Source organism: Python bivittatus, unplaced genomic scaffold (genome assembly GCF_059951505.1).
Source record: "Python bivittatus isolate LINGU-HERP-01145 unplaced genomic scaffold, Pbiv_v1 ctg000020_np1212, whole genome shotgun sequence".
NCBI classification, from domain to species: domain Eukaryota; kingdom Metazoa; phylum Chordata; class Lepidosauria; order Squamata; family Pythonidae; genus Python; species Python bivittatus.
Genome location: NW_028277030.1, coordinates 119,300,462 through 119,317,042, shown reverse-complemented (window position 1 = coordinate 119,317,042; position 16,581 = coordinate 119,300,462). Strand labels below are relative to the sequence as shown.

Here is a 16,581-nt window from a genome sequence, read left to right as displayed (position 1 = left end):
CACTGCCTCCCTGAGTTTGCTCAGTTTCATGCTCATTGCTTCAGTGATGCTATCTAACCATCTCATCCTCTGCCGTCCTCTTCTCCTTTTGCCTTCAATCTTTCCCAGCATCAGGGTCTTCTCCAAAGAGATCTCTCTTCGCATTAGGTGGCCAAAATATCTGAGCTTGAGCTTCATTATCGATCCTTCCAATGAGCAATCAGGGTTGATTTCCTTTAAGATTGACTGGTTTGACCTCCTAGCAGTCCAGGGAACTCTTAAGAGTCTTCTCCAGCACCACAGTTCAAAGGCATCAATTCTTCGGCGCTCGGCCTTTTTTATGGTCCAGCTCTCACAGCCATACATTACTACTGGAAAAACCATAGCTTTGACTATGCGGATCTTTGTCGGCAAGGTGACGTCTCTGCTTTTTAATATGCTATCTAGGCTTGCCATAGCTTTCCTCCCAAGGAGCAAGCGTCTTTTAATTTCATGGCTGCAGTCTCCGTCTGCGGTGATCTTGGAGCCCAAATAAATGAAGTCTGTTACTGCTTCCATTTCTACCCCTTCTATTTGCCAGGAATTGATGGGTCCAGATGCCATGATCTTAGTTTTCTTAATGTTGAGTTTCAAGCCAGCTTTTGCACTCTCCTCTTTCACCCTCATCAAGAGGCTCTTTAGTTCTTCTTCACTTTCTGCCATTAGGGTGGTATCGTCCGCATATCTGAGGTTGTTGATGATTCTCCCTGCAATCTTAATTCCGGCTTGTGATTCTTCCAGCCTGGCATTTCTCATGATGTACTCTGCATATAGGTTAAATAAGCAGGGTGACAGTATACAGCCTTGTCGTACACCTTTCCCTATTTTGAACCAATCGGTTGTTCCGTGACCGGTTCTAACTGTTGCTTCTTGGCCCGCATACAGATTTCTCAGGAAACAGGTAAGGTGGTCTGGTATTCCCATCTCTTTAAGAATTTGCCACAGTTTGTTGTGATCCACACAATCAAAGGCTTTTGCATAGTCAATGAAGCAGAAGTAGATATTTTTCTGGAACTCTCGTGCTTTCTCCATGATCCAGCGAATGTTGGCGATTTGATCTCTAGTTCCTCTGCCTCTTCGAAACCCAGCTTGTACATCCGGTAGTTCTCGGTTCATATATTGCTGAAGCCTAGCTTGTAGGATTTTGAGCATAACCTTGCTAGCATGTGAAATGAGTGCAATTGTGCGATAGTTTGAGCATTCTTTGGCGTTGCCCTTCTTTGGAATTGGAACGTAAACTGACCTTTTCCAATCCCGTGGCCACTGTTGCGTTTTCCAAACTTGCTGGCATATTGAGTGCAGCACTTTAACACCATCATCTTTTAGTATTTTAAATAACTCAGCTGGAATCCTGTCATCTCCACTAGCTTTGTTGTTAGCAATGCTTCCTAAGGCCCACTTGACTTCACTCTCTAGGATGTCTGGCTCAAGGTCAGTGATCACACCAGCGTGGACATCAGGGACATTAAGATCTTTCTTGTATAGTTCTTCTGTGTATTCTTGCCACCTCTTCTTAATCTCTTCTGCTTCTGTTAGGTCCCTGCCTTTTTTGTCCTTTATCATGCCCATCTTTGCACTAAACGTTCCTTTCATATCTCCAATTTTCTTGAAGAGATCTCTAGTCTTCCCCATTCTATTGTTTTCCTCAATTTCTTTGCATTGTTCATTTAAGAAGGCCTTCTTATCTCTCCTTGCTATTCTCTGGAAATCTGCATTCAGCTGCTTATATCTTTCCTTTTCACCCTTGCTTTTCGCATTCCTTCTTTCCACAGCTATTTGTAAAGCCTCATCAGACAGCCATTTTGCTTTCTTGCATTTCTTTTTCTTTGGGATGGTTTTAGTTGCTGCCTCCTGTACAATGTTACCTTTTTGTTTGTACCTTAGTTGAAAAACTAAAGATGAAGGAGACACATTTTGGGGGAATGAAAAATGTATGTCACTTTCTGATCTTCCTAATAATTTCTATCTCTAGTACGACAAGAGTTCCTAAATCAATCCAACAGAGTAGATGGTTTAGGCTAGGCTTGCGCAACATGAGTCTTCAAAAGAAGCCCAGCTGCTGACACACATCTCTGTCCCTGCTAAATGATTCTCAACCATTTTTTGTTCGTCTGTCTTTGGCCAGTTACAAAACACACTTTATCAGATGAAAACTGGTAAAGTTGTTTATTATTTGTTTGTTGGATTTATATCTTGCCTTCCTCCAAGAATAGACTGCACCCCCTCCTTCAATTTCTTTTTGTAAAAACAATGATGCTTCGAGGTAGATTGGATTGAGGCATAGTGACTGATCCAAGCCACCTGAGTTTTCATGGCTGAGATGGTAGTTCAGGTTTAACAGTTAATCCTACTCCACCCTGGGTATTTACTGAATTTACTCACAGCCAACCCCTGACAATACCTCTATATTTTTTCTGGGAAAATAGTTAAACTTCCAGAACAAAGCAATGTGGGGATCTTATTACAAAGAATAAGTAAAAATACAGATTATTTCTACTATAGCATGTTATCTGCCCACATTTTAAAAGCATCAAAGGATCTTTTAAAAAACTAATACATTCAGGCATCAAAGGAAGTAGAGCTATGTGCCTCAGTCCCCTTGGGTTCCTTTGCAAATCAGGAAGCTAGTGTGATCTTTAAGTGTTGGCAATTTGCAATAGGAGGAACCGCAACTTGTTCATTCATATTACCTACCAAAGTGAATGGCAGCCATTTACTCCAATGAAAGAAAGTAATTGAGTTTACACAGACACCACCAGGAAAGGTACTGTGTATTTGCTCCTATTAACAGCCTTTGGACTTGGTCAGCAGTGATTGTGATTGGATATCCTGATGAACACATCTGCATACAAGTGTATTATGAAATTATACTGGGGGTGGGGGAGGAGGCGAACAGGAGCTGGGAAAGTAGCAAAAAGCACAGTGATTCTTCCTCCACAGACCTCAATAAAATGCAACACGAACTGCCCTTGACATTTGGAAACTGGCAAGCACAGGATATTATTTGGCAGGCTATCCCCACTCAAAGCAGACCAGGGAATACAAAAGAAATTTTCACGCTTAACTTATATAGCTGCAAATTAAAATACACAATGTTTATATTTCAATGAAGCTGTTAATTTTTTAACTTTTGATAATGAAAGCATTATCTCTTAGTAAAAATGAGAGGAGGGGCATCAAAGTACTGTACAAAATAAATTATTCTTTTAATCATAACATCCTCCCCACCCTTCCCCAATAAATAACGTTTGCATCATTAACACACACATACTCCACATTAGGCTTAATGATGTCTTAAGACTAATTATGACTTATTTCATTACTTTAGATTGACCACACCCTTTGATAAGACAAATTCAGTGCAAACTGATGGAAAAGATCGGGTAACAAAAGGCTAAGAATAGACCAGAAACACAGGAAGTTTGTTCTCGGCTTAAAAAAGAAAGAAGACAACAATGTTTACTACATCAAACTCATGCTGGAAAAATGATCTTGATAGAAGAAAAGAGAGTAAGAGAAAGAAAAAACAGGGGGAGGACCAGAGTTAACCACATACACAGAAAGGATGATCAATTTCAGTTGCTAATGGTAGGCTCTGTTGTATTTTACCATTGCTCATCTGCCAATTATATTTAATTGGAAATAATTTAGTTTTTTATTTCATTAACTAGCACAGCAGACAAAAGGGACAACAAATTTGTTTTACATGGGCTCCAGCACTTGCTCTGCCCATTAACACAGACAAATCAAGGCCAATTAAAGCTGTTGTCACATTTTCAGAATATATTGTTTCAAAGTGTTCTCTGGGCAACACGTGATCACAGTTTGGGGAAGTTTATGTATTTTTGCAGCATTGTTTAGCTGTAGAGGGCAGCTTTTTGGTGGCTGCAGGCCTCCCTTTACTATTTTGGGGGAACTTAGTGACCACCATGGGCAGGTCACTAGATAGGTGAGTAGGTGGATGCTGTCCCCCTCTTCTGCTTGTTGGTTTGCAGGAGGCTTTTTTCCCCCACATTTATGTTAAACTACCATAGGAATTATACTGTTTTTTATGTGCTTTTTGTTTCCATACTGTGAGAAATTGTGCTACCAATTTTCAGCAATGGGGAGGAGGATCTGCAGGCTGCAAAGAACATGCTTAGGCGCTACCCTTGTCCCTAGAGCTACAAGTCACCCATGTGTTTGCTCAACCCAGTATAAACACAATTCTTAGGTGGTGAACACTAGAAATGTATAGTTTTATTTGTGGAAAATAGCTCAGATGGAGTATAAAAAGCATGTTGTTTTTAAGTAACTCCTCTGAAACATCAACTATCTTCTTCTGGGCAGAAAGATGTTGTCCATAGTCATCCATAACCTGGAACCTTTGAGGCTGATCATTCTAACACAAATATATGCAAGGATAGCTTTGAAGACTTCTTGCAAATGGCACTGAGCTCAGAATGGTGCAGTAAGATTGCTATAGAAAACATGGCAACAAAATCTTAGCTTAGGTTTTAGAGCTCCATTCAAAGTCTGTGTGTGGGTGTTTGTAAGAGAGAGAGAAAGAGAGACAGCAAGCAAGAATGTTTTTATTTTCCTTTGGAGCCACCTTCTCCTGATCCAGTTATCTCCAATCTTGTATCCTCCAGATATATATTTAGCTTTCATAATCCTCACACATTTTTGCTGTACAATAAATTTGGCCACAAAGAAAAAAAATATAAGTATTACAGAAAAACATTTTATTATAACTGTTTAAGTTACAAATCCTTCAATTGGCATTCCTGTTTTTTCTAAACTCTACCCCCATTGTCTGTAACAGTTGTATATGTTTTTATGTAAGACAAATTGAGATTTGACACCACTGCTTACAGTGTCCATTTCCTCTGTTTTCATCCAATATACCTCAAGTATGAATCATCTCCCTAGGCAATGAAGTTTTAAGCCACACAACTGATTTATAGGAACTTATTGCAGGCAGGCAAGGAGGCTGGGCTAAATACACCACAGCCTAACAAATTCTCTGGGAAGAGCCCTTGGAATGAATGTTATGCCATAGCTTAAAAAGCTTAATACAAGACAAACCTTTTATGGCTACTCACAAGAAAGTGGAATTTATATATCTGCTATGGTCATGCAGATGCAAATTCAAAGGTATTTAGTTTCCATGGAACTTATGAGAAAAGAAAAATCTCTTTATTTTTGGTAAGTAGTAAAATACACACCCTATGATGCAGATATCAAGACAAAAAATATTAGCTTTTCATTAGTGGCTAAAGTAAATACTGAATTATGATTACAATTACTAGATTGTAGATTGCAGTCCCCAATTAGAAGACTACAAAACAGGTAAATTCTAGCCGGTTTTGCTCAAGGGAGGATGGATAATTAGTTTATGAACTTATTTATTTAATCTTATATTAAAAGAAGGCCTTTGAACAAAACAGAACTTGTCCATACATATAATGAATCCACAGATCATAGAATATCAGAATGGCATCTAAGAAAAACATGCAATAGGACAGAGTTAAAAAACCTGAATAAAAAATAGCCAATCAGCAGAACATAAGTAAGGCAGCAGCTTGAACAGCCTCTTTGTGGAAAATATTCCAAATTCTAGATGCCATCCTGCAAAGGCCCTGCTTGAATGGAAGTAGGATGCCTTGTTAAACAACTGGGGAAGACTACACCTGTGTTTTTAATCATTCCATCAACTTAACTGGAATTTGTCCAAGGTGAATAAGTTAGATACAGCAATTTTGAGGAAGCTAAGCAGGTATGAGCCTTTCAGTGCATTCACTTCAGTCAGCACAGCAAGTTTTGGGGAGATTCAGCTTGCAGTGTTATATGAACACAGCCACTGTGGTTTGTAAACCATGGATTACAGTTTAGCTGGCTAAGTCAACTGTGTGGCTAATTCAACAAACCATCATTAAAATTCCCCATGTCTGACCACAATGTGTGAACCCTTTCAATGGCTGGATAAAATATTGTCTAGCAACCCAGTGTTAGAAGGTTGGGGCATGTAGACATTTTTATATATTAAGACATTTAGATGTTTAAACATTTATCTTTATATATTGTATAATATATAAAGATAAATGTTTAAACATCTAAATGCCTTAATATATAAAAATGTCTACATGCCCCAACCTTCTAACACCAGGTACATTCCACTTTTAATACTGGCATCAAAAAAAACTAGAATATAAATAAACCACACACACACACACACAGACACACACACACACACATAAATACATGTATGGTTTATTTTATTTGCATATATATTTTTAATATATGTGATATATTTCCAGTTAAAATTTTCTGACTGATAACACTGGGTTATCCTGTTTTAATTAGCCCTAATTAAAACAGGATTGATAGCAATGGGATTCAATGTGCAAGTTTCCTGCATATTCATATTTCTGTATTATAAGAATGCATCTTAGTAACTATTATTTTAGTGTCATTCATTTCCTTAGGTAGCTTACTAGAACTTACTAGTCCATGCCTATTATCTATCACATAGCATCTTAAAAATGCAAAGTTAAGGAAGAAAAGAAGGTGACTTTGATTCACAGAGTCCTGTACCAATCCTACTTTAAGATTTTCCTAGAATTGAGAAATAATAAATATCCATCAATATATATATATATTTTTTTGCACTAGCTAAAATGCCTTTGTTACCTATTGTAAGAAGTCCTTCAGTCTTAATGTTTTGCAAAAACTGTTAGTAGATGCGGACATTCTTGTCCGCATCTACTAACTCTAGGTTGGACACAAAATATGCATCCACAAACCAGCACATTACACACATTAAAGGAATAAGAAAGAGTTGCATATGAGAATGAAGGCAGAAAAGCAGGCTCTTGAACAGAAAGACATACATTTAAGATAAAAACAGGGAGATGTAGGTAGTTCCTTAAAGTATAACAAGTCCATTGCAGCAGTTATTTATTTTCTTTGAAGAAGAAAATCTCAGAAGTTGCATAGAAAAATCTAGAACAACAACTGCAGATTGCAAAAGAATAAACGTGCACATGGCCTACTGCTTCTCCTGATATCCTAAAGACTTAACTCAGGCAGTGCTGCCATTCTGCCATTCAGGCAACCAGAGCAAACCCACTAGATTACTTCAGAAAACATTAGCAGCCCATTAGAATGATTTCATTTAGCAGCCCCAGCTCCATGTCTGCCACCTTATCTATACAGTCTACTACAAATAAAAATTCTAGAAAATATACTCAGTCTAGGGCTATGCAGAGAACAGGATTCAAAGAGCAGATGTAATTTGGAGAGTCCATGGCCACACAAATAGCATTTGTCAGGGACACCCTATTCAAACAGTCTTTTCCTAGGATAGCACATCAACCGCAGAAGTAACTGTCTGATCCCAGGATAATACGAAATGGCTTTAAGGTGTTCCTGAGGAGTGTTCCATACTCATCCACACTCTCTGAATCATGTTTTGCCTCTTGCATCCAGACCTCTGCGTAGCCTTACTCCATGCTCTTTCAAAATAAAAAAGCTCCGGTCAAGAAAGAACAGTTTCAATGTGTGTCTCTCCATTTTACCCATTTTATCACTGGGATTCAGATGGTAGCTCTAATAAAAAGAAAATAAAATATAAACAATTAAAACTCAGCAAAAGTAACTAAAAATATGATTACTGCAACTCAAAAGGCTTGGCTGAAGAAGAAAGAGAAACTGTACTGCGTATAGCTGGCATTGCATACTGTAATTGGATCTAAATTAAGTTCCTCTCCTCCCCATCCTTTTCATTATCCATTGAGATCAAAAGTCAAAGCTTTCCCAAAGAGTCAGGATGCCTGGCGTACATGTTGTCCCTTCAGGGCTCCCAACATGTAGCTGTATAGAACAGAACAAACTCTTTTCCTTTCTGACAATCCCATGAGAGCAAGCCCTTCTGAGTTCACTGTCACTGCAGAGAGCCTATGAAACCAATCTGTTACATGACCTCCCACTATCATAGAAGTCTCACTGGTTTTAAAGAATGCAGGCTGCTCTTATTTCAGATTAAGAGTAAGGCACCCTATAAGAAGTGATGTAAAATCCGGAAAGAGAAGGGCTCTTATTTTCTCCCATTGCACCAAATAACACAACATCACTGAGAGTTTGTGAAGTTTTCATCCCGTCAAAGAATAGAGATCCTCCTTTGCTGACCATGAAAAGCAGGTGGACCGGCATGACACACATACCCCTATGCGCTCTTTGCACCTCACAAAGGCAGAAAAGGCCACTTAATACAGTATTATAGTTATGACTCTATGCAGTTGTTCCCTAAATTTCCTAGGATTAAGCTATGATTCAGAACAACACCACAGAAAATCAATCACACATTGAAATGTTGGAACATTTTGCCCATGTGATGCAATTATTTTATACCAAAAGCCCTATTTAAGGCATATCTTTTTAAAATTTGTCCTAATTAAAAAAATCATAGAATACCATGCATTTTCATGTTCTCCTCAACACTTCATTAAGAAAAGAAGTAAATAAAGAATAAGAAACAGAGAAGGAAAATGGAGAAGAAAAAATAGGGTGAATTTGACAAATAATAATTGTATAATGTTTCAAAATAATTATGTTAAGCCTTGGAATGAAGTTAAAAGAGATATGTTAAGACAGTTACAATTGTCATTGCTGGGAAGAATTTTATAAATTCTATACGTATACATTTTATAAATTTATATGTATAAAGTTACTTCGAATGTATGCTGGAAGTGTGAACAAGAGGGACCTTTTATCATCTCTGGTGGACTTGTAAAAAAAGCAAAACAAAAAAATTGGAATGAGATACATATTTGTATACAGAAGATTTTAAATATTAATATTCAATCAAAACCAAAGACTTTCCTTTTGGGTTTGATGGACAAGCAGTTGGAAAAAACTCATGGAACTTTGATTTTATATATGATAACAGCAGCAAGGCTTTGATATGCACAGAGGTGGAAAGATGAAACATTACCTACAGTGGAAGAATCAATGGTGAATAGATGGTGAAGCTGATGGAATTGGCTGAGATGGCGAAATTGATGGCTTTGATATAAGATGAGACATTGTATAATTTTAATGCTAACTGAAAACTTTTTTGGACTTTTTATGGGAAACAGAAAAAAATGAAATTATGTTGTATGGATTTGATGATTAGAAATAATATGGGTTAATAGAAATAGTGGAAGCTATGTTTTAAATTTAGAGTAAGAGCTTGAGGTATATTGTATATCTGTTGCAAGGAGAGTTGGAAGTCAATTCTTTTTTTCCTTTGTTGTTTCTCTCTTTTCTTTTTGGCACCTTTGATCTTTACTTTTCTCTTTTTTCAGTTTTCTTCTTCTTTCTCTCAATATTAGTTTTTGTTTTTACTGTTCCTTTTTAAAAAAAAATAAAGTTATTATTTAAAAAAGCGAAGAAAAATGGGTGCTGGAGCTGAAATCATGGACTCTATTTCAAGTTGCAATCTCTGATGAAATGTGGAAGGAGACTACAGATTTTCAAAGGCTTCTGACAAAGTCCTACACCAAAGACTTAGCAACCATGGCATAAGTCATTTTATGGTCTGCTTCCAGGTGACAGTTTCAGGACCAAGAATTGTTCCTAAGCCTGTTGGGATGAAACAAACAAATAATGGTTGATCCTTTGCATGTACATACATAAAATCTAGAAGTTACTCAGAAACTCCATCTTCAGGTTAGACACAGAAGATTCTTGATAGAAATAGAGACAAAAGGATCAGTTTGTTAGATGAAGAAATATATTTTTATCAATAGGAGCCAAAATTGAGTTCTTCATCAAGTCTTTAGGAAAAAAAAATACCATTCAGAGAATTTAATCCCAACTTTAGATACATAAAATCGTCTTCTCAATTCTCTCTTCCACCAACTGTTTTTCTGTTCAATATCAATAAATATTATATTCCTACAAGCATATAGAGTTGGCTCTGTGTATGATAACAGCAGTTAGGATACTTTATGCCTTTTATTGGAAATCACATATAATTCCTTCTTTAAAAGAATGGCAAACTAAACTGTGTTATTTATTTGAATGTTCAAATAAATGTTTGATTTGAATTGTTTTTGAAAACTAAGTCTGGTACAGAATTTAATTTCAGTTTGGAAGCCATTCATAGATTATACATATGGATTCATACTACATCCCAAGTTAGAATTTCTCTTACCATAAGACTTTAATATATTAGTTTTTGCCTGACTTGTTAAATAAGAATAACACTTTTTAAATCAGATAGAAAGCTTATTAACTGTGCATTCTGACTTATGATTCTTATTCTGGTTGCCTTTGTTAATTATTGAATATTGACCTGACTTTAATAATGGTTTTGATCACTCTTAGATACAGCACTGATCTAATGTTACTTCAAATTTTTAGTCATTTTTATATAGCTTGTAAATCTCGATTCTACCTACTTTTTTCTGGGTTGTGCTTCTAAATATCTATTACATTTTTTAAAAAGGAAAAAAAAATAGTCTTCTCCCACTGTACAATTCCAAGCTACACCAAAAGCAACTGTAGATGTTTTCTAATGAGCTAGTCATAAGAAAATATGCAAAATCCATATCAGGAAAGTATTTTCATTAGGCTAATTTAGCAGTTACAAAACAGTATATAAGCACTATGTTCTTCTGAATTTTTCAGGCTAGATAATAAAGAAAAAAACATTTATTGCTGTTCAGAGATGATGTTCCAGTGATCTCTGGGGACTATCTTTTGAGTAAGCAGTAGATCTAGGTGCAACTGGACTTGCAAAGCATTAGTGCACTTTGCAAATCCAGTTGCGCCTATAAAGGCAATGAATTTGGGAGAAGATTTCATAAAATTTCCCAGTGAAAGAAATTTTCCAACAGTTTCTTGGCGTAGAAACCTCTAACAATGTGTCATAAGCTACATACTGTATATTAATGAATGTTAACTTACAAAAACATACATAGTATTAGGAAAACTTGCAGATGTAGACTTTCCAGTTCTTTTTCTAAGTGACAAAAAGTTGATTAATCAGAATATATAAAAGTCTGCACAGTATCTCTCTTTTTTAATGCCCCTCACCCCAAACTTCTGAGCCTGACACCTTTTAGGGTGATCTCTCAGCCTGCCCCAGCAATGGCAGTAACATACTTCTTTTCTTTATTATATTGTCTGGCAACCCAGAGCTGTTTTCTGCAGAAGCGATCTACTGGTACTTTTGTATCCTCTATGGCAGTGTTTCTCAACCTTGGCAACTTTATGCTGGCTGGGGAATTCTGGGAGTTGAAGTCCCCAGATCTTAAAGTTGCCAAGGTTGAGAAACACTGCTCTACAGTATCATGGGAGGCGATATACATCCCCCACAAAGAAAGGTAGATAATATTTGATAAAGTTCAGCAATATGGTCCTCTTTTTCTGGGGGTAAGGTGTGAGAAAAATAAACAAATCTCAAAACTTCTAAAAAAAGCATTATGCGAACATTTTTAATGTAGCCATAGATATGTTCAGCATAATCCAGCTGAAGCACAGGCACTACCAATGTCTGTAAGAGAAAGATAAGCACACAGATCATGCCAGACAGACATTCCAGGCATGCCTGCTCTTGGCCTTTCCCCCATTTTGCTCCATGGAATTGTCAAATTAATAATCCTTACACTGATGGCTGCATGATGAGTGGAAGAATTAGTTAATCAGCATTTGTTTAGCATGCAGTTGGTGGAAAACAAGATCCAATGGTGCTGTTATTAGCAGCAGGAAAAGAATTACCTAGCCTATTTTCTGGTTTGTCAAGATACAATGCTGTATTAGCTATAGACAACTAAATCATGGCAGGAGCCATAAAAAGATGCGAGGCTCAGAAATATAACTGAGGGAGTGAGTGAGTGAGAAAAAAATTCTAGTGTTACTTTAATCACCTACAGTAGTGCTATGTCTTGGATTCTTGAAAGCAGGAAAAAAAATAAGCAAAATCTTTTCTAAGACTGGTTCTCTCAATTGCATAAATTGCCAGGTTTTGAAAAGGTGATGATCAACTACCCAATTTCAAACAATGACATTATATTTAGGCCCTCCAAAGTGTTGGGATTATAACTCCTGGAGTTTCCAGCCAGGAATGAGGATTATGGGAGCTACTGTCACAGCATTGCCTAGGTGGTATCAAGCCAATTACTAAAAATAATAAAATTACATGTATCCTTTTCTGTAAACATATGGGGCTTTACTACTTCACTACTTTGGTGTCAACAGAAAAGCATATATGACGATGTGCTGTAGTGATAAAATGCACATGAAAAATCTAAATATGACATTCTACCAATAGAAGTTTCCACCAGCAGAAAATTCTTCATACCTTCTGCAGCCTGCTGAGCATCCTACATAAATTGATCCAGACAGGAGAGGCCCTCTAGAACAATGGTTCTTAAATTGTTTGACTAGCTATCCCTTTTACCAGTCTGAAAGAATATAGACTCTGTTGTTTTACACAAGCGTCTTGGCAGCAGCATTCCAAAACTTAATCCTTGACTCAAAAACAAGCAGTTACAAATTGCTCCATTACACCCAGGCTATACCCAAATTACTCCTGGTTTAAGAACGACTGTATGCATTATTCATTTAGCATTCAGGCACATACTAGCTAAAACACCTTTCTTTGACTCAGATAGAAGAACTTGGACAAAGGGACTGTAACATTTGCCTTTAACATTTTTTAAATGAATCCCGTTTAACTGCAAAACTACTAAAAGTACCATAACTCTGGAATGCTTCTGCCTCTCCTTCTCTGTGCTATAAGACAAAGGGAAATGTTTCTGTTATGATCTATATACAGGTTAGAAAAAGTAGTGGCAAGTAATAAAAGACTACATGATGTAACAAAAAAATAAAATACCAGAAAGAGAAGATGAGGACAGTTCTGTAGAAGGTGGGCTATACAACATACTTAATTGGACATTATGGTTTGGGGTGGGGTTTGAGTAGGATGAACCCTTCCAGAAGACCATGTAACTGGTTAATTAATAGAAGATAACCTTATGCTGACTAATGATGATGGCTTCATATTACCTCTACTAATAAAGACAGTGGCATTTCAGTATCAGTAGTTGAGGAACACCAAAGAGGATAAAACTATTGTGCTTCCCTGTCCTGCTTGCAGGCTTCCCATGAGCATCTGGTTAGCAACTGAGAAAAACAGGAGGCTGGATGAGGTCAGCCTCTGATCTGAACTAGCAAGATTTCTCTTATGCTCCTAACTATATTAACAAACAAGTGTATATTGGTTTTGTCATCAGGGATGATAGCCAGAAACATGAATCACTAAATCATTTAAATTACTTAGTCATCAGTATTAATTGGTAAATATCACTAATCATTTTATTGATGATTCTCATTAACAATAAGGGCCAGCACCTATCAGATCTTTCTAGCAGACAAGGAAGATACAAAAACAGGCATCCCGAAACGTACATTTGTACCACAAAAAGACATTCAAGACAGAAACTCTGAGATCTAGAAAAGTGGTCCCTCTTTTCACTAAGAGCGTCTTATGAAAAAACCCAACAAAATTATTAAAAAATCTAGAACAGAACTGAAATTTCCTCAAATAAACTATAGATATTAAAGATATACCTCACAATGTGTAAAATCAAGAGGAACAGGATTATAGGTTTACTGTACTTGCTAATAGTTTGGGCAATAGCCCTAGCATAACATAATGCTGTAAGAAAAAAGATAGTTTCTTTAAAAAAGAAGAAGAAAAACCACGCACACCGTCTCCTCCCTAATACTGAGAAAAATAATTTGTATGAAACAGAAGAGGTTTGCTAGCCCAGGAATCCCCAACGTTTCTGAGCAAATGTGTTACACTTGGACTTTTGAGAAGAGGCCATGACACTCTCACAAACTACTACAATAAAAGATGTGTAACCAGCTGCAAATCTGACATGTAGCAGAAGGTTATTCCTCTACCCCCATTCCCCACCCTGCTTTTTATCATCACAACTTACCTTCTGGCCTTTTTGGGGTAGATGGGCACATTTTAAAGCAAAGCATAAACTGAACAACTCACTCTTTTTACTTTCCCAGATTGCATTTGAGTATGTGGAACCCAGAGGTATTATCAGAAAGAGATACGACAATGCTAGAGGCTAACACTTTGTTCCTCAGGGTGCTCCCTATTTTTTTTAGTGAAAAGGATACAAAAAATAAAAGAGGGGTGGTCAGGAAGTATTGGCAACCCATGCACAAGTCTTATACAGGTGTCCTCTCCCACTCCCCCCTTTCAGCCTGCACACATTCTCTGGAACGCATCAATAGACTTCTCCATCTTCCACAATGCAAAGCAGGTTGCAGAACCTTTTTATAATGAAAGTTTTTATTATGCTATAAAAATCATCCTAATGTATCATGTGTAAAAGTGCTCTTAACATAATAAGTAGCAGTATCAGCAAGAAATACTTTATCAGTACAGCACTACCATCTGACACAGTATTTACACAGTATGAGCAGAAGCATTCTAGCAGAAAAAGCTCTGCTGCTCAGGTGGACATGGGAACTGGAAACCCACACATCTGAATGGCATCCGATTAGAGAAACCTTCTCTATGAACTGAAGCTTCCAGTTCCAACCAACACGCGTATCCATGAAATCCCTCTTGTTCTCCAATTTTAAATAAAGGCAATTGTTGCTGATTTTAGTTTCATACCCACTACTTGTCCTTAGCCTAAAAAGTCTGCTGTAGATTGTTTGCTCACTAACACCCACTATTAAAGGCCTCATAATAGGCCTAAAGTCGCTTGTACATAATTTGCCTGTAGAGTACAATTATTTCCCTTTCAGGGCAGAAAGGGAGCAAATGTTTCTATCCTCTTCAAGCTGAGTAGTATAGTATACTACAAACCCTCCCTTTTGTAGTGTGGATCTTGCAAGTAACTCCTTGAAGAAATAAGAACAAGCCAGCATGTTTCAAAGAAACCATGTTTCCTCTGCAGTTTCCATAGGCTGTATGTAGTCTCTGCAAAACCCTTTTGCAACTGCAAACTGTACTGCTTTTGAAATCAAAAGAAAACCCCAAACCATTTCTCTGTAACACAATTACTTTAGTAGCCATCTTTCTCTCCTCAGTTTCTTAGAAGATTTGAAGAGGAATGTTCCAGCTACCTTTTTTGCACAGCTGAAGAAGTCAAAAGTATAAAAGTTAAAGACACTACTGAATCAAGCTCAGCTCTTGGTGATGGCATCTGTGCTGTTTTCTTGGAAGGGTAACAGAAATGGTTTGTCTTCTTCCAGGATGGTTTTCAAGTTCCAGGTTTAACCAAGAGCCCTCAAGTGATCCCCATTCAAATCTAGGTGACCCTCCTTAGCTTCTGAGATCACATTTGCTGAGGCAGTCAACCTATACTCCAAATGCCATGAATTTTGATGCAAGTTATTTCATTTAGCAATTCTTTGTACAGCATTTAAAGCATGCTTATTCATTTGTAGGCTGCTATCTCAGAAGAGTCTCTAGAAGCTGGCTACAGGTGCCCTAGATTAGGGGTGCATAATCTTTTTCTTCTTGGGCCCTATTCCTATAAGGCTTGCATTGCCATGGTAGGGGCCAGAGCCACAAATGTTCCTCCTTCTCTATCACTCCTTTTATTCTCTTTCTGGCATCTGACAGGCTTCTCCAAGCTATATTGTTTTGTCTGAAAGTCCTTCTTGTGACCTTTATATGTAGTCCCAGTTATCCAGTACTATGCCCAGCTTCAGAAGTACATTTGCCATTAATACAATGTCAGCAACTCAATGCCTAGATTCCAAATAGAGGAGAATGGGGCTAAACCCCACGGTGTTGTCGATCAAAGTTGAACTCTATTATGACAACAAGATGTTAGTCATTCCAAGCTTTGCTTTTGAAAGCTACATTGGAGATACAAAGAATTTAAGCACTGAGAAGACAGCAGTCCATGAAGCAGAAAACATCCAGCATTTAGCAACCCACCCACCCCTTTTATCTTTAAGCTCAGACACCTTCGGACAGACTTATCTGCTACAGCCCGCCTTTGGTGGAAGGCAGTATCTTTGTGACCTGGCTGCAGCAGAGCAATGGAGACACGGAGCTCCAATCAAGATATGCCTCCCAATGCCTCTTCCTTCTGAGATCTGACACTTGCACTAACTGGAACTGGCAAAAAGTGCAATGCTGCTGTTACATAAGAAGAATGGGTGTTTCCCCTTGCTTGAGAGCTGATTACTTTGAATAGCTAGACATTAATCTAAAAATAGATCACATGCAACTCAAATTGAAAAACAGCCTCTCTCATTGTACGATCCTGAACATTTTGCCAAAACTTTAAAAGTAATTGTCACCTACTCTTCCTATTAAACATCTTAACTGCTGGGTCAAAAACAGTACACAGTAACAATTCCAAAGAATTTAAAATTCCCCCCTGTATTTGACTACAGATTCCCCCTCCCCAAACATTAAGGGACCCCTTTGGCCATCATAATATTGCTAATTGCTGCCTTAAAGTAATAGATTCAATTATGATTTTAGAATTTGGAGAAGTAAAGAAAAAAGTTGAACTTGCCATCGCATATACCAGA

General features: G+C 37.4%; 1 protein-coding gene across 2 annotated transcripts in view; it reads right to left on the bottom strand.

The window, feature by feature from the left end:
* Window positions 1-16,581, bottom strand: part of EPAS1 (endothelial PAS domain protein 1) — a 127,646-nt gene that overhangs the window by 87,602 nt on the left and 23,463 nt on the right. The gene's annotated exons all lie outside the window — the stretch shown is intronic.